Source organism: Bombina bombina, chromosome 6 (assembly GCF_027579735.1).
Source record: "Bombina bombina isolate aBomBom1 chromosome 6, aBomBom1.pri, whole genome shotgun sequence".
Classification (NCBI taxonomy): domain Eukaryota; kingdom Metazoa; phylum Chordata; class Amphibia; order Anura; family Bombinatoridae; genus Bombina; species Bombina bombina.
Genome location: NC_069504.1, coordinates 763,659,862 through 763,685,099, shown reverse-complemented (window position 1 = coordinate 763,685,099; position 25,238 = coordinate 763,659,862). Strand labels below are relative to the sequence as shown.

The 25,238-nt window shown below is 38.3% G+C and overlaps 1 protein-coding gene across 1 annotated transcript in view; it reads left to right on the top strand.

Annotated features, from left to right (window-relative positions):
• Positions 1-9,708: 9,708 nt before the first annotated feature.
• Positions 9,709-25,238, top strand: part of LOC128663627 (chromaffin granule amine transporter-like) — a 265,531-nt gene continuing 250,001 nt past the window's right edge. Inside the window, exon 1 of the mRNA XM_053718044.1 lies at positions 9,709-9,949. The gene's annotated coding sequence lies outside the window, so the exon portion shown is untranslated. The remainder of the gene's footprint in view (positions 9,950-25,238) is intronic.

The following is a 25,238-nucleotide window of genomic DNA, read 5'->3' as shown; positions in this document are numbered from 1 at the left end:
AACTAATAAATAAACCTATTAACCCCTAAATCACCATCCCCCTACATCACAACTACCTAAATTAAAATATTAACCCCTAAACCTAACACCCCCTAACTTTAGCAAAATTAAAATACACCTAAATTAAAGTTACAATATACTAACTACCTTTTTAAAAACTTACCTGTAAAAAACAATTAGAACCTAAGCTTAAACTAAAAAAAAACTAACATACTTGTTTTAAAAAATAATAATAAAACAAAAAATAAAAAAACTCTTATTGCTAAAAATAATAAAACCTAACATAAAAAAATACCATTACAAAAAATAAACACTAAAATTACATAAAATAATAAAAAATACCATTACAAAAAATAAACAAAATTGTCCAAAATAATAAAATTATTCATTTTCTAATACCCCAAAAAAATAAAACACCCAAAAAGATATAAAAAACCCTAATCTAAAAATATACTACCAATAGACCTTAAAAGAGCCTATTGCAGGGCATTGCCCCAAAGCTAACACCAATTACCCCCTAAGATTACAACCCCCCAAAATAAAAAAAAACCTAACTAAAATAAACCTAATCTATCCATTGCTCCGAAAAGGGCATTTAGATGGGAATTGCCCTTGAAAGGGCATTCAGATCTTTTTCAGCCCCTCCCCAAAAAAATCCCTAATCTAAAAAAAAAAAACGCCCAAAAAATAACAAAAATAACAAAAAAACTAACACTAATCCCCAAATTGGTACTCACCAATGATGAAGGGCGGTGCATCTTCAGCATCTTCTTCAAGCTACATCCATCCCTGGTCAATCTATCTTCATCCCGGTGTCGATAGTGAAGTTCTCCGGCGATGTAATCTGGGACGTAGGTCCTCTTCTTGCGGTCTCCGGCCGCACACTGAAGATTGAATGCAAGGTACCTTTTTTATATTAGGGGTACCCTTACATTCCTAATGGTTGACAAATTAAAATCAGCCAATAGGATGAAAGCAGCTAAGAGTTAATAGCTTTAATTAGTGTGGTCGATGTGGGGGGACAGCAGTTCTCTGCCCCTCCATTATCTCACCTGCCTGGGGGTCCTCAGGTTGCACAATACCATCCGTTACTTCTGCTAATTTAAGTGTTCCATTATCTCCTCCCACACATTGAGCTCTAATTATATGGATGAGTTTGTTGTACCTGTACTGCATCCGTTGCTCTAAATCCTTAAGGAAAGCTTGTATCTGTAAACCTGGGCCTCCTCCACGTTGAAATAAGATATGTAAAGGTATATTAGCAATCTCAGCAGATTAAAACTGCTCTACCTGACTAACTGAAAAACCAGGGGGGTGTTGATACAGTTATGTGAGGCCGTCACCTTCAATCTCAAATGGTCTTGTTTGAGTCTTTAACTTTTAGGATCATGAAAAAAGTAGTATCAGCTGGCTCTGGATCTTCTCCTTAATTAATATTCAAGGTTATAATGAAGAATGACAGGTTAGGGAAAAAATAAAATAAAAAAAATAATCTGCGGATTATTGGAGCTGTGAGCAGAGCTGCTCCATAACCTGCCCGCAGGCTCTGAGGCGGCGGACAGAAATCAACCCTATTGAATACGATCGGGTTAATTGACACCCCCTGCACCAGCAGTTCACAAGAACTGCTGGTGCAATGATAAATGACGACAGTGTATGCTGTTGGCATTTATCGATGTGCGGCGGACATGATACGCTAAATCGTATCATGTCTGCTCGCACTATAATAAATAGACCCCATGGAAAGGTGCACTTGTGAATGCAATGCTTCCCAGCAATGCAAGCTCGAGCTGGCATTAGCATTGCTTTCAACTTGTAATACCAACACACATTAGCGATATTTAGCGATCAACTTGTATCTGGCCCTTTAATTTAAAAAAAAAAAGTCTAAATTTTTTAATTATTCTGGATTTGGGAATTCCAGATTTGGGAGTTTGTACCTGAAGAAGAAAATTAGAAAGGTTTTTAAAATTGCATGCTTTATTTAAATCATAAACAATTAATTTTGACTTCTGTGCCCCTTAATTCATTCCCTTTAATACTGACATTAGATATTTTGCACCCCCACTTTCATTCTGGTACCACACCTGCTGTGCTATTACTCATATGAAAAAAGCAACGCCCACCAATGTCTTCAGGGTCTGATGCCAGACAAGCATTTAAATGTCTATAATTGAATAAGAATAGGAGACAGATACTAGCAATCTAATACTCTAATAATGCACTTCATTTTCCTGCTCACTTATGTGAAAATAAATATTTCTTCCTTTCCCAAATGTACTTTTCCCCCTCTAAATTAGGGACAGCCATCAAGAAACTTAGTCCTTTCACGTTTGAATATTCAGCATTCCTTTAACACTATAAACATCTTGTCTCTGCTTCAATCTAAGTCCATATTTATTGTATGTTTTAAAAGAAAAAGTCTATTCCAGAATTTGTATTGTTTAAAAAGATAGATAATCCCTTTATTACCCATTCCCCAGTTTTGCATAACCAGCACAATTATATTAATATACTGTTAACCTCTGTGATTTCCTTGTATCTAAGCCTCTGCAGACTGTCCCCTTATTTTAGTTCTTTTGACAGACATGCATTTTAGCCAATCAGTGCTGACTCCTAGGTAACTCCATCTGCATGAGCACGTTATTTATATAGCACACATGAACTAATGTCCTCTAGCTGTGAAAACTGTAAAAATGCCCTGAGATAAGAGGTGGCCTTCAAGGGCTTAGAAATTAGCATATGAGTCTGCTTAGGTTTAACTTTCAACAAAGAATATTAAGAGAACAAAGCAAATTTGATGATAAAAGACATAAAAGTTGTTTTAAATTTCATGCCCTATCTGAATCATGAAAATTTAATTTTGACTAGACTTTCCCTTTAATATAAAATTAATTTAATCCACTCAAGGCTATTTTCTTCATCTACATCAATGTAATGTTTCTAAATTAGAAATGTCATATATTATATCTATATATATATATATATTTGTTTAAACAAAAAATCTATTGTGGGGGCGTGTCCAGACAGCGGCCATGAAGGAGTAAAAAATCAGAAGCTACAAGTGATTTCAGGATAATCCGCCAATTATCATCGAAATGCTTGCTAATCGACGCTAGATAATGTATTATTCAAGTACATAAAACAGCTCTTAACCAGAATATATAATTTTTTATGTGGCACAACAACCTTTGTGGACCAATCCGGACAGTTGGAATCTAGGTGGCGGCCTAAGGTGCAGATTTCAACCCCCCCCCCCCCCCGGATTCCTGGGTAAAGCAAGAGTGGTGTCTCTGCTAAATTATCAAATTCTCATCTCACACTGAAGAGAAAACTTTCCTGAGGCTGGGTGCCTTCAGTCTGGAAGTAGAACATGGAGAAAGACATTGATGCTGTGAGGGCCCTTCTAGAAAGTTTGGACAGAATGATGACTGACAGAATCAGTCAGCTCTTAGCAATCATACATTCTCCAGAAGCTAGAGAAGATAATAACATTGCATCCCATGCATAAGAGGAGTTAACTGCGAAGCACAGCCCACAATTACCCCACTACTTACGGTGATCGGTGAAAACATCGGCCTCTCGACTCAGAGTGAATTTGTGGGTTCCCTCTGTTCCATATTCCACCGGACTCCGGGGGGTGCGGTCGACCCGCTGGAGCGAGCGACTCTTGTTACCAGCCAGAGGATTATACCGGTTCTTCTCATGCATCGGCAATGTTTAATTTCAATAGGGGCCAAAATCTACCAGAGGTGCAGTCTGTCATGCTATATCCCATCGAGAGATCCCAAGAGTACTCACCTAGAGCTTCAGTGTGACAGGCTATACAGGGAGTGCAGAATTATTAGGCAAGTTGTATTTTTGAGGATTAATTTTATTATTGAACAACAACCATGTTCTCAATGAACCCAAAAAACTCATTAATATCAAAGCTGAATAGTTTTGGAAGTAGTTTTTCATTTATTTTTAGTTATAGCTATTTTAGGGGGATATCTGTGTGTGCAGGTGACTATTACTGTGCATAATTATTAGGCAACTTAACAAAAAACAAATATATACCCATTTCAATTATTTATTTTTACCAGTGAAACCAATATAACATCTCAACATTCACAAATATACATTTCTTACATTCAAAAACAAAACAAATCAGTGACCAATATAGCCACCTTTCTTTGCAAGGACACTCAAAAGCCTTCCATCCATGGATTCTGTCAGTGTTTTGATCTGTTCACGATCAACATTGCATGCAGCAGCAACCACAGCCTCCCAGACACTGTTCAGAGAGGTGTACTGTTTTCCCTCCTTGTAAATCTCACATTTGATGATGGACCACAGGTTCTCAATGGGGTTCAGATCAGGTGAACAAGGAGGCCATGTCATTAGATTTTCTTCTTTTATACCCTTTCTTGCCAGCCACGCTGTTGAGTACTTGGACGCGTGTGATGGAGCATTGTCCTGCATGAAAATCATGTTTTTCTTGAAGGATGCAGACTTCTTCCTGTACCACTGCTTGAAGAAGGTGTCTTCCAGAAACTGGCAGTAGGACTGGGAGTTGAGCTTGACTCCATCCTCAACCCGAAAAGGCCCCACAAGCTCATCTTTGATGATACCAGCCCAAACCAGTACTCCACCTCCACCTTGCTGGCGTCTGAGTCGGACTGGAGCTCTCTGCCCTTTACCAATCCAGCCACGGGCCCATCCATCTGGCCCATCAAGACTCACTCTCATTTCATCAGTCCATAAAACCTTAGAAAAATCAGTCTTGAGATATTTCTTGGCCCAGTCTTGACGTTTCAGCTTGTGTGTCTTGTTCAGTGGTGGTCGTCTTTCAGCCTTTCTTACCTTGGCCATGTCTCTGAGTATTGCACACCTTGTGCTTTTGGGCACTCCAGTGATGTTGCAGCTCTGAAATATGGCCAAACTGGTGGCAAGTGGCATCTTGGCAGCTGCACGCTTGACTTTTCTTAGTTCATGGGCAGTTATTTTGCGCCTTGGTTTTTCCACACGCTTCTTGCGACCCTGTTGACTATTTTGAATGAAACGCTTGATTGTTTGATGATCACGCTTCAGAAGCTTTGCAATTTTAAGAGTGATGCATCCCTCTGCAAGATATCTCACTATTTTTGACTTTTCTGAGCCTGTCAAGTCCTTCTTTTGACCCATTTTGCCAAAGGAAAGGAAGTTGCCTAATAATTATGCACACCTGATATAGGGTGTTGATGTCATTAGACCACACCCCTTCTCATTACATAGATGCACATCACCTAATATGCTTAATTGGTAGTAGGCTTTCGAGCCTATACAGCTTGGAGTAAGACAACATGCATAAAGAGGATGATGTGGTCAAAATACTCATTTGCCTAATAATTCTGCACTCCCTGTATGTTCCCTCAGTGCTGAAGCCTCTCTGCTCTCTACAACCAACATACAGTTCCATTTCTGTTGGATGAAGGTGCCTTTGAAGTGGACTAGCTTTGATGACTGTGGTGTGGGTTAGTAAAGCTATCTATGCTCCGGGGGTTTTCCTTCTGATGATCTCCCTCGCTATATTAGGATTTAGGATAATCTTCCTAGTTAATAACCATAAATGCACTGTATGTTTAAAGTTTTATTGTTATAGGTGTAATAAGTTAGAATTAATGTGATGTGTCACATCTCTCTAACTTGTTTATCTCTCCCTGCATTTAACAGTTGGTAATGATTGTGTACGCTATTATTATATTAGGCACAAGACGAATATCGATATGAGTTATGACTAGTTTACCTTAGCATATGGTTCCCAAAAAGCATTTGGGCAAGGTTGTCAATTTGGTGCCTACTATAGGTATTACTCATATATAAGTGGAGATGCGCCCTATGGTATCACTAGGTTAGGGGATGTTTGATTGTTAACTAAATTGTAGGATATGTTTAGCTCAACTGTCCTACCCTCTTACTACGTCAACTTACATAGCAATAGACGCAATCACCCTACAGTTCTCTAAGTGTTTTTCATCATTATAATATCTCAAATTATTTGTTTTTCTATATATTTATCATTTAGTATTACCAAAAGCTAATTATTTTCTTTGTACTAAGGTCCAAGAGTGGCCATGACAATTAGCTAATTCCCTATACTTTATCAATTTCAGATTTGGTAGGTCCAAGAGAGACCCTTGGGGTAAATTGGGGATCATTTATAGTCTTTTTTATTGTGTTAAAAATTGTATCTCTCATTCCTAATAGTATGTTATTACTCTAAACTGTTCAGCTGCAAGTATCATTCTAGTAGGCAGTATATCTAGATAAAGAGGTACCACGATAATCTGGATAAAACCTAACAAATGAGGTTTCATTGCTATATGTTTAGTTAGAAAACCTGTATTATTATGGTTTATATTTCTGCAATGGTTGTTTATGTGACAGAACATATGTCTTGCTATATTGTATTGTACAAAAACCTCAATAAAAATCTTTGATAAAAAAAAAATATATATATATTGTGAAGCCCACACTCATTGTAAGGATCTTAAGCCAAGGTGCCTGCACATTTGAATAAATCCATAAGCATATAGATACACACACATAGAAAGTCTGGCACTTTCTTGCAAGCACACAGCAAGATGGAAGAGTTACTTACAGCATTTGGCCAAATGGTGATAGATCCCTAACCTACAGCCACATAATGCATGCCTTCAACCAAACACACTTAGATACAAACAACTGCAAGGGTGACACAGGCACTTTGTTATTTCCCTAGACACATGCAAAACATGAAATGGACTAAACTCTCAATACTGGACCGGGTACAGATCCTATGACCTTTCAAAACTCATAGGCCTTGGTGCTCACCTGCACTCACAGACAGCTGCACAGCTTTCATGGACTGCAGTTAAACCCAGACAAGCCTGGGTGCAAAGCTCATAGGGAAAATTACAAAACAAAATTATAACCACAACAGATAGAAAGTCTGGCACTCTATTGCAAGCACACATGGCTTTAAATTTTGCAGGGTCATAGGATGTGTACCCAGACCGGTTTGAGAGTGCAGTAGATTCCAGTTTTGGAAGTTTTTGTATGTGTCTAGGGAAATTACAAAGAGCCTGAATCACCCTTGTTTGTATCTCAGTGTGTTTGGTTGAAGGCATACAATTATGTGGCTGTAGGTTAGGGACCCCGGAGGAAGAGACCTTGACGTGTTTATAATTTTGTTTTGCAATTTTCCCTATGGGCTTTGCACCCAAGCTTGTCTGGGGATAACTGTGCATCTTTCTGTGAGTCCTGGTGAGCACCCAGGGCTGTGAGTTTTGAAGGGTCATAGGATGTATACACAGTCCAGTTTGAGAGTGCAGTTAATTTCCATGTTTATATATATATATATATATATATATATATATATATATATATATATACAGTATATATTCCTCTTTAATATTTTCACTTTCATAGCATTCTATGGGGTCTAGTTATCAAGCCGTCAACCGCAAATCAACTGGAATTCTGCAGCGTATTTCTGGTGAGGCTGATTCGCCTTAGTTATCAACCCCTACTGCCCGGCAAAAGTAGAATATAGTGACGTAACTACGATCCGACGGACTCAGTCTGACACAGATCGATGGTTACGTCACTACAGATTTTCCGAACGCAAGTTCGGCCCAATCTGACTACTTTTGGTAGTTATCAATTCCGGCCCAGCGTACCTGGATTTCAATCCGCCACCCTGGAGGCGGCGTATCCCATAGGAATCAATGGGAGTCTGACAATAGCGAAAGATCATGTTCGCTGCTGCCTGATATCCCATTGATTCCTATGGGAAATGTCTGCACCTAACACCCTAACATGTACCCCGAGTCTAAACACCCCTAATCTGCCCCCCCTACACCGCTGCAACAAAATAAATGTATTACCCTCTAAACCGCCATTCCCAGACCCCGCCGCCACCTACATTATACATATTAACCCCTAATTTGCCGCCCCTTATACCGCCGTCACCTACATAAACTTATTAACCCCTATCCTGCGGATCCCGGACCCCGCCACAACTAAATAAATTGTTTAACCCCTAAACCGCCGCTCCCGGACCCCGCCGCCACTAAATAAATTGTTTAACCCCTAAACCGCCGCTCCCGGACCCCGCCGCCACCTATATTAAAGTTATTAACCCCTATCCTGCCCCCCTATACCGCCGCCACCTATATTAAAATTATTAACCCCTATCCTGCCCCCCCATACCGCCGCCACCTATATTAAAGTTATTAACCCCTAAACCTAAATCTAACACTAACCCTAACCCCCCCTAACTTAAAAATTATTTTAATAAATCTAAATAATATTACTCGCATTAACTAAATTATTCCTATTTAAAACTAAATACTTACCTGTAAAATAAACCCTAAGATAGCAACAATTTAACTAATAATTATATTGTAGCTATTTTAGGGTTTATATTTATTTTAACTAGGTAGAATAGTTATTAAATAGTTATTAACTATTTAATAACTACCTAGCTAAAATACTTACAAAATTACCTGTAAAATAAATCCTAACCTAAGTTACAATTAAACCTAACACTACACTATCATTAAATTAATTAAATAAAGGAATACTTTAGTTAATAATAGTAATATTATTTAGATTTATTAAAATAATATTTGTTAGGGGGTGTTAGGGTTAGACTTAGGTTTAGGGGTTAATAAGTTTAATATAGGTGGCGGCAGGTCCGGGAGAGGCGGTTTAGGGGTTAAACATTTAATTTAGTTGCGGCGGGGTCTGGGAGCGGCGGTTTAGGGGTTAAACATTTAATTTAGTTGCGGCGGGGTCCAGGAGCGGCGGTTTAGGGGTTAATGAGTTTAATGTAGATTGCAGCGGTGTAGTGGGGGGCAGGATAGGGGTTAATAGGTATGATGTAGGTGGCGGCGGGGTCCGGGAGCGGCGGTTTAGGGGTTAATACATTTATTATAGTTGTTGCGGGGTCCAGGAGCGGCGGTTTAGGGGGTAATAACTTTATTTAGGTGCGGGGGGCTCCGGGAGCGGCGGTTTAGGGGGTAAAACAGTGTAGTTTAGTGTGGGTGCTTAGTGACAGGCTATAAAAAAAGCTGCGAAGAAGCCGATGAGCAGCGAGATCGATGACTGTCAGTTAACAACAGTCCGCTGCTCATCGCTCCGTACTTGGTGCGCGGCTTCTTGACAGCTTTTTATAACTTTGGCGAACGTATTCAGGTCCACAGCAGCGATGGTAGGCGAGCTTAGGCGAGCGTATTGGGCCAGCAAATGCAGCTAAGTAGACGGCTTCATAACTAGAGGCCTAACTATCTAACATTTAAGGGGATATACATACTTTTAGATATACATACACACTGAGATACAATCTAGCAAAAAATGCATCTTGTATAAAATTATATTTTATGCTAATTGGGTGACAGGAACAACCTCATCAGTTTTGTTGGAAGACTGAAACAAGCTTGTACACAACTGGCAAGAGAATAATCATTATTGATCAAAAGTAAATTCTATGGAACAAAGAAACACGTGTTCAATGTCCATTCATGCTCATTTAGACTCTAATCTCTCTAAAACCGAAGCTTCCTGGATTGAGTTCTGATCTCTTGTTGTACATATGGAGATGTTCTCTAATATATATGGCGTTGCTACACAGAGGCAAACAAAGTATGTAAAACTGCTCAAGGCAATCAGAATGAAAAGCAAACAGTCTGTCATCTGTATCACCTGCTTTCCTTATTCTGAACTGTGTTTAGATGGCAGAGATAAACCTTGATGGAAGACAGGCTAGATTCTACTTTATTAACCCACTCTCCCAGTGACGCAGACAGTGTGCTGGAGGGTCCAAATCTATTGGAAGGTTTGCAATTAAATGTTTATTTGACAGAGGTCCTTATCCTGGCTTTTATATCATTCAGAAGAGCAGCATTATCGCAACAGGTCATTTCCCTAGCAGAACATTTGTAAGGTAAGGGTTTTTCATACTTCTCTATAAATCCTATATTATTCTCTTTTAAACAAAGTGACAGATTAAGTACTTGCTTAATTTACAAAAAGTAAATTAGTTTAAATAATTTATGTACAAAATATAAGAAAAATATTTAAGAGCTGTTTTTTTTTAATGTTTTTTCTAATATAAAATGCTTGTAAATGCACATAATACTACCTCATTATGTGATGAATGGTACCAGTAATGCTCTGATGCTAATATGCAGAGATCTATTGCTAACAGTACTGAAATTTCAATGTATAATAATCCCTTGCACAACTAATACTTTTGCAAACATAAATGTCAGTGGAGCCAACAATTTATAATTTGCTACGCTTTTTTTTAGATGAATCTAGTATTTCCTATAAGAAAGGGTGTGTCCCCTCCAATAGCATTGGAATTGTAATGTTTTAATAATCTTTAATTGGATGTATTTTTTAGTGTAAATAAATGTAATAAATATTATAGGATATACAGTTTTATTTTAAAATATATTATTTGTATGTGCTTTTGCAATGTAAAAAAAAGTGTCAAGAATATAATAGTCACAAAAAAACACCATTACAAATAAGAAATAAATTATACTGGATAATTGAACAATAAACATTATCCTGAATTCTAATGGATTGGAATGATTTCGTTTTTACAAATTTTGTAAATTATTTTTATATAGTATTTTGTTTAAATTGATTTCTTATTTGTTTGCAAGCCTTTCCTTTTTTGTATCAAATTGACTCTATTCTATTACCTTTCATTACATTTCAAAATGGGCAAAACGGAAACATAACATGTTCTAATTTTTGACATTATGTCATTTTAACACTATTCATTGTTAAACTCTGCAATGTCTCTTTATTCTGTTCACAATGATGATAAATGCAACCTTAATTATGCAACCTTAATTAAAAGAAAACATTCCCCTATTTCAAGTGAAGGGTGGTACCATTAAGTAGGGTTAGGGCAAAGACTGAAGTTGTGTAAGAGCCCTAGCCCTAAATTTAGAGCAATGAGGAAAAGCATTTGTATTATACTTTGGGTGTAACATCATCATGTATATTTATGATGGTATCATCATGTGTTGCCAGGAAATTCTGGTTCCTGTTTCTTTATCAGTGATATAACAAGCAAGCAGGTGCATATAGAAAGTGAGTGGGAAAAATCATCCTCACATGACAAGAAAAGCAGAACATTTCCAAGTAATTAATGTTTTTACTTCGACCTGTTCCAGTCTCTGTATTACAAAAAATATATAAATGATTATAAATATTAATTATAGTTATATCTATTGCTAACTCAAAGTATGTTTAATAAGTGTTTTTGTGAGTGTGCTTGTGAATGGATGTGTGTGTGTATGTGTGAGTGTGTGTGAGTGTGTGTGAGTTTGTGTGAGTTTGTGTGTTTGTGAGTGTATGTGTGAGTGTGTGTATGTGTGTGTATGTGTGAGTGTGTGTGTGTGTGTGAGTGTGTGTGTATGTGTGAGTGTGTGTGTATGTGAGTGTATGTGTATGTTTGTGTGTGTGTTTGTGAGTGTATGTGTGTTTGTGAGTGTATGTGTGTTTGTGAGTGTATGTGTGTGTATGTGTGAGTGTGTGTGTGTATGTGTGTTTGTGAGTGTATGTGTGTATGTTTGTGTGTGTGTTTGTGAGGGTATGTGTGTTTGTGAGTGTATGTGTGTGTATGTGTGTTTGTGAGTGTATGTGTGAGTGTGTGTATGTGTGAGTGTGTATGTGTGAGTGTGTGTATGTGTGAGTGTGTGTATGTGTATGTGTATGTGTGAGTGTGTGTGTATGTGTATGTGAGTGTATGTGTATGTTTGTGTGTGTGTTTGTGAGTGTATGTGTGTTTGTGAGTGTATGTGTGAGTGTGTGTGTTTTTGTGAGTGTATGTGTGTTTGTGAGTGAGTGTGTGTGTATGTGAGGGTATGTGTGTATGTTTGTGTGTGTGTTTATTTGTGTCTGTGTGTGTGTGTGCTACACTAAGCCCTGGTGTGTTATATCTCTGCTATTTAAGTGTTATAGACAAAGTGGAAAATCACTGCTTTGTCTGCATTTCTAGGAGCCAGGGAATAAAATCACTGTTTTGTTACTGGCAGCCAACAAGATAAAATCACTGCTAGTTTTTGATAAAATAGGTAATGGGATGTGGAAACATCTTTGAAAGGAATTAGGATAGTCTTTGGATGCATCAATAGAATAGAAACAAAGATTTTGAAGACAGATAAGAAACATAGGCCTAACAAGTCTAAAATTCCTAAAAGTGTAAAATTATTTAGTTCACAGGATAGCCTTATGCTTATACCAGACAATTGTAAAGCCACCACAGCGCGTGTCCTTACCACCTCTAATGGAGGTTTATTTCATGAATCCATCACCCTTTCGGTGAAGAAGCGCTTATGTAAATTATGTATTGAACATGCTACCCTTCAGCTTGAGATACTGAGCTCTACGATCTAATGCTCTCTTGCCTTGCGAGCAGGGCCAGATTTACAGCCCAGGTGCCTGCAATTTAGTGCCAAAAACTAAGATGATCATCGGCACTGAAATAACAGCACTGCACTTTGTTAAAGCCGCAGCAAGCACTGAGCACATACACTTTGACTATTATACATTTATATCAAGAATAAAACACTATTTACACATTCTTATAAATAGTTTAAACTTTGTTCTCTTACATAAAAATAAAAAGGAAAAGTGAAGTTTATTTTTCAAATAACACCTAGCTGAGGCATGGATAGACAGAGGTCCAAATCTATAATTGAACCAGGTAGAACAATGGGACGGAGGCAGTATTTGACAGGGGTTGCTCATAAAGAGAATATAATCCAGCTAAAACATATTTTGCAAGATACATTACTTTAATACCCTAGGCATCAACATATTACCATGTAAAATTTTAATAGGGTGACATTTTATCTTTTAGACTGCTGAGTATGATTGGGTTTAGATTGTAGTGATAATATACTGGTATGTTAAATATTAAATAGACATTAGAACATAAACATTTTAGAGAATTTTTGGAGTCATCCATTTTGTTAAAACAGAAAGCTACACCAACTTGTATGTTGCATATAGAGGTCTTAGTAGCAGAATGTTAACAGGTTAGAGAGACCAATTTTTCCACCAGTGATGATAATATATGCAACAGTTATATAAGGATTTAACCTTAATCTGCATAGGGGAAATATGCAAAATTATTATAAGACTCATAAATATGACAGATTTCAGGTAGCAAATCTCGACGAGCATAGGGTTGCCACCTCAGCCATGTTTTCCTGGACACTTATGAGTTACACATGCTGCAGGGTGTGCAGGAAGGAATATGAATAGAGCTGTCCAGAAACATGTTCCTTCCTGCACACCCTGCAGCATGTGTAACTCATAAGTGTCCAGGAAAACATGACTGTGGTGGCAACCCTAGACGAGCACTGGTATCCTTTAACTGCTGATGGAGGAGTGTGACAAGCCCTTCTGTCACTGGGGCTTCTGGAGGGGGCTGGGGGCTAGCTTCCTGCCCACTGATTATAGCCCATGGAAAAGACCCCCACCTGGCTGACTCATCACTTATCAGTAAAACATATCCCTAGACTCTTAGACTCCACTAAGCCTATTAAACAGATTATAGATGTTCTCTATTGTGTTATCTGGCATCCTGTAATTAATGTTTATGCATGAAGGGGGATTGTTCCTGAGAAAGTAAATGTGTGTGCACAGTTTAATAAAGTTTTATTCCTTTTGGTTTTATCTGAACTGGAGTCCTGTCTCTTGTTTTGGGTAAAGGGCTGGGTGTCAGCCATCTGTCTGCTGGAGGGGTTTAGAGGGCAGGAGGCATCTTTTTGGCAGAGGTACCCATCCGGGGTACCATGCGGTCCGTCACAGGGAGTTACTAAATTACTAAATCACACTAAGCCCAGTGTAGGCATTGTTAATTAGACATATATATGCTGCACTGTATTTCCCCCATGTACACTATCTTTTCTGCCGCTGCCTGGGGGGGTTTAAGCCCCCCTTGTAAATCTCATTGCCTGAGGTTCCCTTGGGATGGATGCCAGAGGACCGCGCCCCCCTTGAGGCGGCCAGATGGAGGCAAGAAATATAGGGAAAATGGGGGAATTACAGTGCAGCGTATACATGTCGAGATTTGCTACCTGAAATCTGTGCATGCTGGTGATCACATAGTCACGTTCCACACATTCCTTTCAAACATATGTGGAGTGTGATTACGTAATTGTGAGCATGCCCATGTCAAGGTAACTCTTTTCGACAGAACACCGGTCATGCTGGAGACCAAAGCTGATATTTCCAAGAGCTCAGTTCTGCCCACTTCTCTTTTCAGAAACCTTGTATGCATGCAGTACAGGCTTATAGCAAGCTGTGCACAAATAACATAGAGAAAGAAATGTAATGTTCTAAATTTATGAGAGCTATGTACTGTTAGGGCCGGTATTTATAACAGGCATAGACAGGCACCCCTCTATGGAGGGCGCCTGTAGGCTAGTGCTTGCAAGATGATCAAGACAATGGTTCTGTACCCAAGTGACCTCAAGGCCCGGTAAATTTTAGCTTGATGTCTTCAGGGTCAGGTAGTCAAATAAATATATATATGTACGGTACACATATATATATATATATACACACATGTTGGTGTCAGTTGATGAAGAAAATATATACTGTCATTTGCATCATTGGGATGGTATTAGTTACTTACATGCGGTGTCCAGGTCCAGTACCATTGGCTCCTTGTCCTGAGCTCCTGGTACTACCACTGAACTGCTGCTACATCTGCACAGCGCACATGCACACACACATGTGCAATGGCACTCAGATAGGCCTGCCTGGTATTCCTTATGTGTGGAGTGGCAGGCCTGTCAGAGCATGTCAGGTTAGAGCCCACCAGCAGGGTCATCATAGCCCGGTACTGGCCCGAATCCCAGCTGTTGAGAAACCAGGAAATAAGAAGTTTTGTACAATACATTTTAGAAAGGTAAATTTTAGCTTGAGAGCTGTTTATCTAACTATGCAGTATTCTGGGTGTGAAGGAGAGGCAGCTAAATTAGAGTATCATTTGTAAAAAGAAATCACAAACATGTTGCATAATTTCTCTCACTGAGACTTTTTGACTATTGGGCCCTATGACTCCTTGTTCTGGAATTGTTCTTTTTGTGACAAATACTTATAGCCTCAATCCTGTAATATACTTGAAAGTTATCATATCTCTTCTGGAGCATAAGGTAGAATTTTGGGGTGGCCATTTTGTGACCCCCACCTACTGTCCTTCCCTAGTCACCTGCTCTTAGCCCAATATTTTTTGGAGTGCAGCTGACAATCCTGCATTATACTATCCAGCCAAAATTGGAATCCACATAGATGCATTACAGTTTTGAATAAAAACATTTTTGTAATAAATATGTATTAGAAAAAATGTTTCTAATAAAAGCTATAGCTGTTTCAAAAGTGTATTTATGTATGCACCGTGCACCAGCATTTTATACACAGCGGTTGCTCAGAGAGCCTAAGGTGCATGTACCATCTGGTAATGACTCTATTTGTTAATTGCTGACATGATTACAAGCCCCACTGGTGCTCTGAGCACCTGCAGTATTTAAAATGCTGGTGCATTGACAATATCTTGCTATGCTTCACATGCACATGTAGAGAAAAATGCCAACACTAAACTATAACTTTTACAAGAAGCATTTTTGCCAATACATGTATATTGCAAATGTTTCTATTCAAAGATGTAATTAATCTATGTGCATTTACATTTTGACCAGAATGTCCATTTAAATTGCTGTTGTAGCAGTCTGCTTGATTATTTTTTAAAAGATAGATAACGCCTTTACTACCCATTATCCAGCTTTGCGTAACCAACATTGTTATATAAATATACTTTATAAACTTGCCTGTTTCTAATCCACTGCAGACTGCCAAGTATCTTAGCCATTTTTAAATTCTGCACAACAGCCAGACAGTAATAGTGCAAGTGTGCCCTATAGATAACCTTGTGCTCACTCCCATGGAGTATAGAAGAACCAGCACTAATTGGCTAAAATTTAAGATTGTAAAAAGCACTGAGATAATGAGCTTAGATACAGGTAATCATTGAGGTAAAAATTATATTAATATAACAGAGTGTTGATTATGCAAAACTGGGGAGTGGGTAATAAAGGGTTTAAGCTATCTTTTAAAACAATAACAATTTTCAAGAAGACTTTAACAAGATTTATTTAGTAGAGTAAAAGTATTCTTTAAAGGACCAGTAATTAGTAATTACAGTAGAATTGAATAATTGACAAATACATGATAAAGAGACAATGCAAAAGCACCTACTTTGAATTTAATATGAGCATTAGAATATTTTCTGGCAAATTTAAATGTTAATCCAATTTCCCCTCCCCCATGTGACAGCCATCAACCAATCATAAAAAGCATTTACATATATGCTGTGCACTTTTGCACATGCTCAGTAGGAGCTGGAAACTCAGAAAGTATGCATATAAAAATAATGTGCATGACTTCATAATTGAAGTATATTGGAAAGTTTTGTTTTTTTTTTTGTTTTTGTTTTTGCCATATTTCTTTTTATTGTATTCAAGTTTGAAAAATTTACATTGAGCAACATAACTTTTTTCAAAAGGGATTAACAGGGAACACAGATAAAAGTGAAACAAATACAAATTCACATATCCTTCTCCATATTCCATTCCGATATTGATATTGATACACCCAACATATAGAATAGTTACAGGCGTGGAAAGTTTTTTGTTTGTTTTATCTAAATTATGAAACTTTAATTTTTACTTTAGTGGCCTTTTAAAGGGACATTAAACACTATGAGCTACACACTGTATTGCCTAATTGGCCCGAGCAGAGAAGATAACCTAAGTTACAACATGGCAGCTCCCATTGTTTTATAGACACTAAAACTTTACACTAATTTTGTAAATATTTAAACAGCTAATGAAGCTTTAAAAAATACATCTACATGTTATTCTCAGTTTAAACTTTTCTTTGAATGCACCATTCTGTCTAGCGTCTGTAAAGTGTTTAATGTCCCATTAAGTGTCTGCCTAAATTGTCAGCCCTATCTCTGCTGCTCATATGTCTAGCTGTCAAATCAAACATGCAGCTAACTTTTCCTGTTGTATTGCTTTCATACCTTTATGCATATTACTAAACTCTGTTTTCATTAGTTTTTTACATTTTATTTATTTTTTTACTTTACAAATGTTGAATTGCCGAAGCAGAGTATTTACATGGTAAACATCACAATCCTGCCATACTAGTGATCATTGCAAAAGTATTGTTATGTAAGCAATGGTAAAATGACGTTATCACATATTTCCTTGTTTTATCATATATTAATTTGGTATCACAAGCATGGTGTTTCCATGTGATCTCTGCCTAGGCTGGATGGGATTAGATTTTACAATTTAGCATTTTGCTTTAATATTGTATTTTTTTATTCATGTTTTTCACGTTTTCTGTACATATAGGACCTACAGTATTTACACTAGTAATATCTCCCTGTAACAGAAGTCTACAATCTCTTAAAACAGCAGTGTTAAAGGGATTTTAAAGTATTTTTAAATTTTAAATATATATGTATAGTATTTATTAGATATATACATTTGCATTCAGACAAAGGAGCTGATTTATCAATGTCTGGCAGACATGATACGCTGTAGCATATCATGTCCGTCAGACATCGCTGAATGCCGACAGCATACGCTGTCAGCATTTAACATTGCACAAGACAGTTCTGGTGAACTGCTTGTGCAATGCCGCCCCCTGCAGATTCGCGCCCAATAGCCCGCTAGCTGGGGGTGTCAATCAACCCGATCGTATGCGGTAATGATGTCCGCAGCCTCAGAGGCAGTGGACGAGTTAAGGAGCAGCGGTCTTAAGAACGCTGCATCTTAACTCCTGATTTAGGCGAGCCTAAAGGCTCGCACGGAAACAGGTATATTTGGCCCCATTCGGGCCATGATAAATCAGCCCCCAGGTATGAAGAAACTACCATAGAAATTAGGAGTTTTTATTTTCTGTGGGTATTCTTTCACAATTCTTTTTATTTTAAAGGGACAATCTAGTCAAAATTAAACTTTCATGATTCAGATAGGGCATGCCATTTTAAAAAGCTTTCCAATTTAGCTTTATTACCAAATTAGCTTTGTTCTCTTGGTATTATTTGTTGAAAGCTAACCCTAGGTAGGCTCATATGCCAATTTCAAAGCCCTTAAAAGGCAGCTTCTTATCTCAGTGCATTTTACAAATGTTCACAGCTAGACAGCACTAGTTCATGTGTGCCATATAGATAACATTGTGCACACTCCCATGGAGTTATTTATGAGTCAGCAATGACTGGTTAAAATGTCTGTCAAAAGAACTAATGAGATAAGGGGCAGTCTGCAGAGGCTTAGATACAAGGTAATCACAGATATAAAAAGTGTATTAATATAACTGTGTTGGTTATGCAAACTGGGGAATGAGTAATAAATGGATTATCTATCTTTTTCAACAATAAAAATTCTGGAGTAGGCTGTCACTTTAAGCAATTTGCTTTTTTAATTTTCTGGATTTTTTCCTCAGTTAAAGTGATATGAAACACATTTTTTTTATTTAATGACAGATAGACCATGCAATTTTAAGCTACTTTCTAATTTACTCCTATAATCAATTTTTCTTCATTCTCTTGGTATCTTTATTTGAAAAAGCAGGAATGCAAGCTTAGGAACTGACCCATTTTTGGTTCAGAATCTGGGTAGCTTAAAATTGCATGCTCTATCTGAATCATGAGAAAAAATTGGGTTTCATATCCCTTTAACTTAATGGGTCCTGTGTGTGCCTGAAGACAAAAAAAGATTAAGGGGCCTATTTATGAAAGGCCTGTCGGACATGATCCAACATTGCGGATCATGTTCGACAGACGTCGCTGAATGCAGAGAGCAATAAACTCTCCTCATTCAGCATTGCACCAGCAGCTCTTGTGAACTGCTGGTGCAACGCCACCCCCTGAAGATTTGCGACCAATCGGCCGCTAGCAGGGGGCTGTCAATCAACCCGATCGTATTCGATCAGGTTGAATTGCGGCGATGTCTGTTCATCCTAGGAGCGGACAGACAGGTTATGGAGCAGCGGTCCTTAGATTGATATGCGGGTAAGAGTAGTAGCGCCAGATAAAGAGACGGAGCTTGGAGCTAAAGAGCTAAATATCATCCAAATAAGTGGCAATGGAGGTTCCCTGTGCTCTGATCACTGCTAAGAGAGCCCCAAATACCTTCATGAAGATGCATGGGGCTGTGGCCAAACTAAAAGGGAGAGTAACAAATTGGGAACATTTGCTGAGAAACGCAAATCTTAGTTAAAAACTGGAAATAGTCCTTGAGAATTGGGATGTGTAGATAAGCAAAACATGAAATGGAATTCAGAGCAAAACATTTGGAACTTCACACACAATTAAAGTGATAAGGATCTCCCAAAACCTTATAAAATTCTCACAACTGAAAGTCAACACCGGATGTACACAGCTCCGCTCCACTATGGAAGCCTGTGTCGGTTTGAATCAGTGATGGATGAACACAGCTCCACTCCACTATGGAAGCCTGTGCCTGTCAGCTGAGCAACACGTTTTAAAATAATCTTTATCAAGCTCAGAAGATAGTGCTATTGCGGACCCTTTTAACCCTACTTAAAGGGACGTATGCTTCATATTTGAGTCTATATTAACTCTTCATTAACTCTATTTGATAAGGATTAGTGATATACAGCCTAATATGTTAATAAAATATATGTTTATATAAATATTGCATTGAGCAATGATACTTTTTTTATTGGACTAACTATACATTTATAAGTTGACAAGCTTTCGGAAGAGTTCCTTCCTTTATCAAGTCTAAAGCAATACTGACCAATTCAATGAAATTTACAGATTATAACTTAAAACACAGAATAGCTAAGAAGACAGAAAGTGCAGGGAGAGGAGGAGGTGTCGTAAAAATCATGAGGGGGGCTTAGGTAACAGGCAGACAGTGTCCAGTGTAGGAGAACAGACAGGGGGAAATATATAGCTTTACATAGAGCATATACTGACATAAAGTTGATATATAACTTTATGTCAGTATATGCTCTATGTAAAGCTATATATTTCCCCTGTCTGTTCTCCTACACTGGACACTGTCTGCCTGTTACCTAAGCCCCCCTCATGATTTTTACAACACCTCCTCCTCTCCCTGCACTTTCTGTCTTTTTAGCTATTCTGTGTTTTAAGTTATAATCTGTAAATTCCATTGAATTGGTCAGACAAAAAGATATAGACTAGTTGGTCCAAGGTTGACTTTTAGCAATACAAAGTTTGTCCAATCAGGTACATACAAAAAGTGCCATTCAAGAATATATTAGGTGCAGACCCATAGTTTAATTTGTATATTTTAAACGGTAAAGACAGAGGACTAGAGAGTCTCAATACAGGGAGTGCAGAATTATTAGGCAAATGAGTATTTTGACCACATCATCCTCTTTATGCATGTTGTCTTACTCCAAGCTGTATAGGCTCGAAAGCCTACTGCCAATTAAGCATATTAGGTGATGTGCATCTCTGTAATGAGAAGGGGTGTGGTCTAATGACATCAACACCCTATATCAGGTGTGCATAATTATTAGGCAACTTCCTTTCCTTTGGCAAAATGGGTCAAAAGAAGGACTTGACAGGCTCAGAAAAGTCAAAAATAGTGAGATATCTTGCAGAGGGATGCAGCACTCTTAAAATTGCAAAGCTTCTGAAGCGTGATCATCGAACAATCAAGCGTTTCATTCAAAATAGTCAACAGGGTCACAAGAAGCGTGTGGAAAAACCAAGGCGCAAAATAACTGCCCATGAACTGAGAAAAGTCAAGCGTGCAGCTGCCAAGATGCCACTTGCCACCAGTTTGGCCATATTTCAGAGCTGCAACATCACTGGAGTGCCCAAAAGCACAAGGTGTGCAATACTCAGAGACATGGCCAAGGTAAGAAAGGCTGAAAGACGACCACCACTGAACAAGACACACAAGCTGAAACTTCAAGACTGGGCCAAGAAATATCTCAAAACTGATTTTTCTAAGGTTTTATGGACTGATGAAATGAGAGTGAGTCTTGATGGGCCAGATGGATGGGCCCGTGGCTGGATTGGTAAAGGGCAGAGAGCTCCAGTCCGACTTAGACGCCAGCAAGGTGGAGGTGGAGTACTGGTTTGGGCTGGTATCATCAAAGATGAGCTTGTGGGGCCTTTTCGGGTTGAGGATGGAGTCAAGCTCAACTCCCAGTCCTACTGCCAGTTTCTGGAAGACACCTTCTTCAAGCAGTGGTACAGGAAGAAGTCTGCATCCTTCAAGAAAAACATGATTTTCATGCAGATCAATGCTCCATCACACGCGTCCAAGTACTCCACAGCGTGGCTGGCAAGAAAGGGTATAAAAGAAGAAAATCTAATGACATGGCCTCCTTGTTCACCTGATCTGAACCCCATTGAGAACCTGTGGTCCATCATCAAATGTGAGATTTACAAGGAGGGAAAACAGTACACCTCTCTGAACAGTGTCTGGGAGGCTGTGGTTGCTGCTGCACGCAATGTTGATGGTGAACAGATCAAAACACTGACAGAATCCATGGATGGCAGGCTTTTGAGTGTCCTTGCAAAGAAAGGTGGCTATATTGGTCACTGATTTGTTTTTGTTTTGTTTTTGAATGTCAGAAATGTATATTTGTGAATGTTGAGATGTTATATTGGTTTCACTGGTAAAAATAAATAATTGAAATGGGTATATATTTGTTTTTTGTTAAGTTGCCTAATAATTATGCACAGTAATAGTCACCTGCACACACAGATATCCCCCTAAAATAGCTATAACTAAAAACAAACTAAAAACTACTTCCAAAACTATTCAGCTTTGATATTAATGATTTTTTTGGGTTCATTGAGAACATGGTTGTTGTTCAATAATAAAATTAATCCTCAAAAATACAACTTGCCTAATAATTCTGCACTCCCTGTATGCTCACTTAAAAGACAGGGAAATCATCACTCTTAAGAAATATGGCACATAAATTCAAATTCATGATTCATTACAAAATTGGAAAGTCAATAGAGTACACACTGTAAAAATCCTGGCATCAGAGTGCCCTCATTAAGAAACATATATACATATACAAAATTTCAATACATTAGACAAGATACAAAAAAAATTGCATTACTGTATCATATAAAAAGACCGGTCACATGTGGTTAGTAAGACTGCACTATACAATCAATATATAGGATACATAGCATATGTCAATGGTATAGACAGGTTGCCGAAACCTCACAATAACTACACCCCTACTGTACACAGAACCCCCAGCCAAACTGGAAGTTATAACCTGGACAGTATATGGAATGGGGATCTAAGTTGTCAGAGGTTATGCACCGTACATATACAGATAGTAAACACTTAAAGTAAGTGTTTTTAAGGATTGTACACTTTGCAGCAGGACCCTTATATTGCCTTAGGCGTGGAATTGCTCACTTTTCAGTCCAAGCGGTACGGCATATAGCCATTGGCAGCATACATTTTCCAGTGTAACAACACATTAGAGTAGTGTGGCATACAGTTCCTTATCTCTTCAAGACTGAGGAGTAAAGCTTATAGCTCCGCCATGATACTCACGCCTTTCGGGTCATAAGTTCCTCTTATGTCTCCATGTTCCCATATGATTGTGTCGAGTGTACCTTATGGAGCCGCACTTGCTTACTTGCCCGGGATCCACCAGCTAAAATACCAGTTGGAAAAGCCGGTTCCTGTTTCCCTCGGCAGTTTCTCATAAGAAGATGTCAGTGTCCTATGCTCCAGTACGCAGAATCAAAGCCTGCGGATATCTTCACTCGCAGTCAAACACCCTTATGTGATTCAGTTCAGATTCAGTTAATTTCAGCAACTTGGAAAAGTGTACTCCTTAGTACATGAGTACCTGACGTGTTTCGAAGGTATATTGAATATCCACCTTCTTCATCAGACTTTACCTCTGATGAAGAAGGTGGATATTCAATATACCTCCGAAACATGTCAGGTGCTCGTGTACTAAGGAGTATACTTTCTAGGTTCCCGGAATTAACTCTTCGAATACTTCCAAATGCTTTGCCAAGAAACTGCAAGTGCAGTCTGCATATGGGGCATCATAGCTACTGTGTTAGCAACTTTCTGTTGCACTCAACTTGCCACTCTGTGTGGTCTGTTATTTTAGATTGTTATTTTAGATTGTGTCCAATTGTGTCAAATGTTTTGTTTAATAATGTGCACATTCATTTCATGATATGTGTTTTTATTATGTGATTTTTATTTTTGTGTTCAGTAAACATTTTCCATCCTAAATTCAGTGAGATTCATCACATCAGCATAGCTATATTATCCTTCATCCTGCAGTTTAGCATTTAATTGCGCAATTAGGTATATAATGTTTTCAGATGTGCAGATAAGCATCCTTTAAATCTATAATTGTCATAAATTGACCTTCCTGAACTATAGGCAAAATGGTATGGTCCGTTTCCATTTTGAAAGAAAGTGCACAAACAAATTTGTTCAGAGTATGTACCCTCTTTCTTTGGAACAGTGTAGAGGTTGAAGAGAGATTGGAACAGGAGGGATCACTCCATGTTATCTAAGTTTTGAAGACATTGAATAAAAGCAGCCGCCTTTACAGGATCCTTTGGAACGTGAGACAGATGAAACCATTCCCAAGGAGGTCTGTTGTGAAAGCCTATGCCATAACCCTGGGATATGATATTGAGAACCCAGGGATACTGAACTGATCGAGACCAGGCCTTCTGAAACCGAATCAATCTGCTCTGCCCCCTACCAGAAGATCTTCTGGACAGGGGGCCGTCCCATCATGCAGATTTCTGATTGGAATTGGGGTTTTTGGTCTGTTTGTTCTTAGACCAAGAAGATCCTGGCTTCCAGGAAAGTTTGGTAGATTCAGACTTCTGGATGGAGGGGGACTTTTGATCTCTAGGGGAGTGAAAGGAATAATAATAAAAAAATGTTTGTACTACAAAACTGACAGTTTTGATACTAGAATCCAATTGTGATCCAAAAAGCATCTTCCCTTCAAAAGGAACTGATAATAGTCTATTCTTAGAGACCATATCAGCTGACCAAGATTTAAGCCATAAAGCTCTTTTTAATAAAACATCAATTGACATATTCTTGACCTCAATTTTAATTATGTCAAAAACCGCATCACAAATTAAATCATCAGCCATCTTTACCCTTTCCTGCCCAGACTTATTTGTCTTCATCGGAACAAAATTCCGATGTAAACAAATTTGTAAACATTTAAATCACACAATCGTTCATGTGATTGCATGATTTTAATAATGGCATTGAGTCAGGGGGGAGTGTCTATGATGTTAAACATGCCCTCCAGCCAGTGATCCTATTCAGGAAGCTCCTATGGCTTCGGTACAGACAAAAGGCTAGGACGTTCTATGCCATCCTAAGGGAGCTAAAGCCCAGTGTCGTTAGGACAGCATAGAATGTCCTAAGGGCAGGAAGCAGTTAAGGACTTAAATGCAGTTGCGAATAGCCTCAGAAGATTGATTAAAAACCATCTGAGAAAGAGAAACAAACTAGAAGAATGTTGCAGCAGCCACACAGATGATCGCTACTACAAGTCTAAGCTGAAGAGCTGATTGGAAAAATAATTTCCTAAGTAAGGACTCAGATTTGCAATTCATTGGATCCCTAAATGAAAAACTATCCTCCATGGAAATAGTAGTGTGTCTAGCTAAAGTGGAAATAGCTCCATCAATCTTAGGGACAGCTTCCCAAGCTGTTAAATTATTTTCTGAAAGTGGATACATTCTTTTGAACCAGTTGGAAGGTGCATAAGGAATGCCTGGTTTGTTCCATTCTTTGGCTATATATTCTGTAACCAAGTCTGGAGCCTCAAAGGCCTAATCACTTTAAACAGATCTTTAAAGACCTAATTCAACTTATTTACAGGAGATGCATCCATTTAGAAAGGAATTTTTTATAGCCAATAGCTCCTTGTTTTTAACATCCGATATCAGACGTATCCCCCAACCAGAGTGTATTACAAAAAAACTATTTATATAAGTTTTCAGTAATAATTGTGAATCCTAAGCAATACTGAACATCCTTCAAAGCCATCTTGGGAAATAATGTATCCCAAAATTCAGATGGTTTCCTTCTCAAATTCACGTCTCCAATCTTATTAATAATTCTCCTTAAGACTTG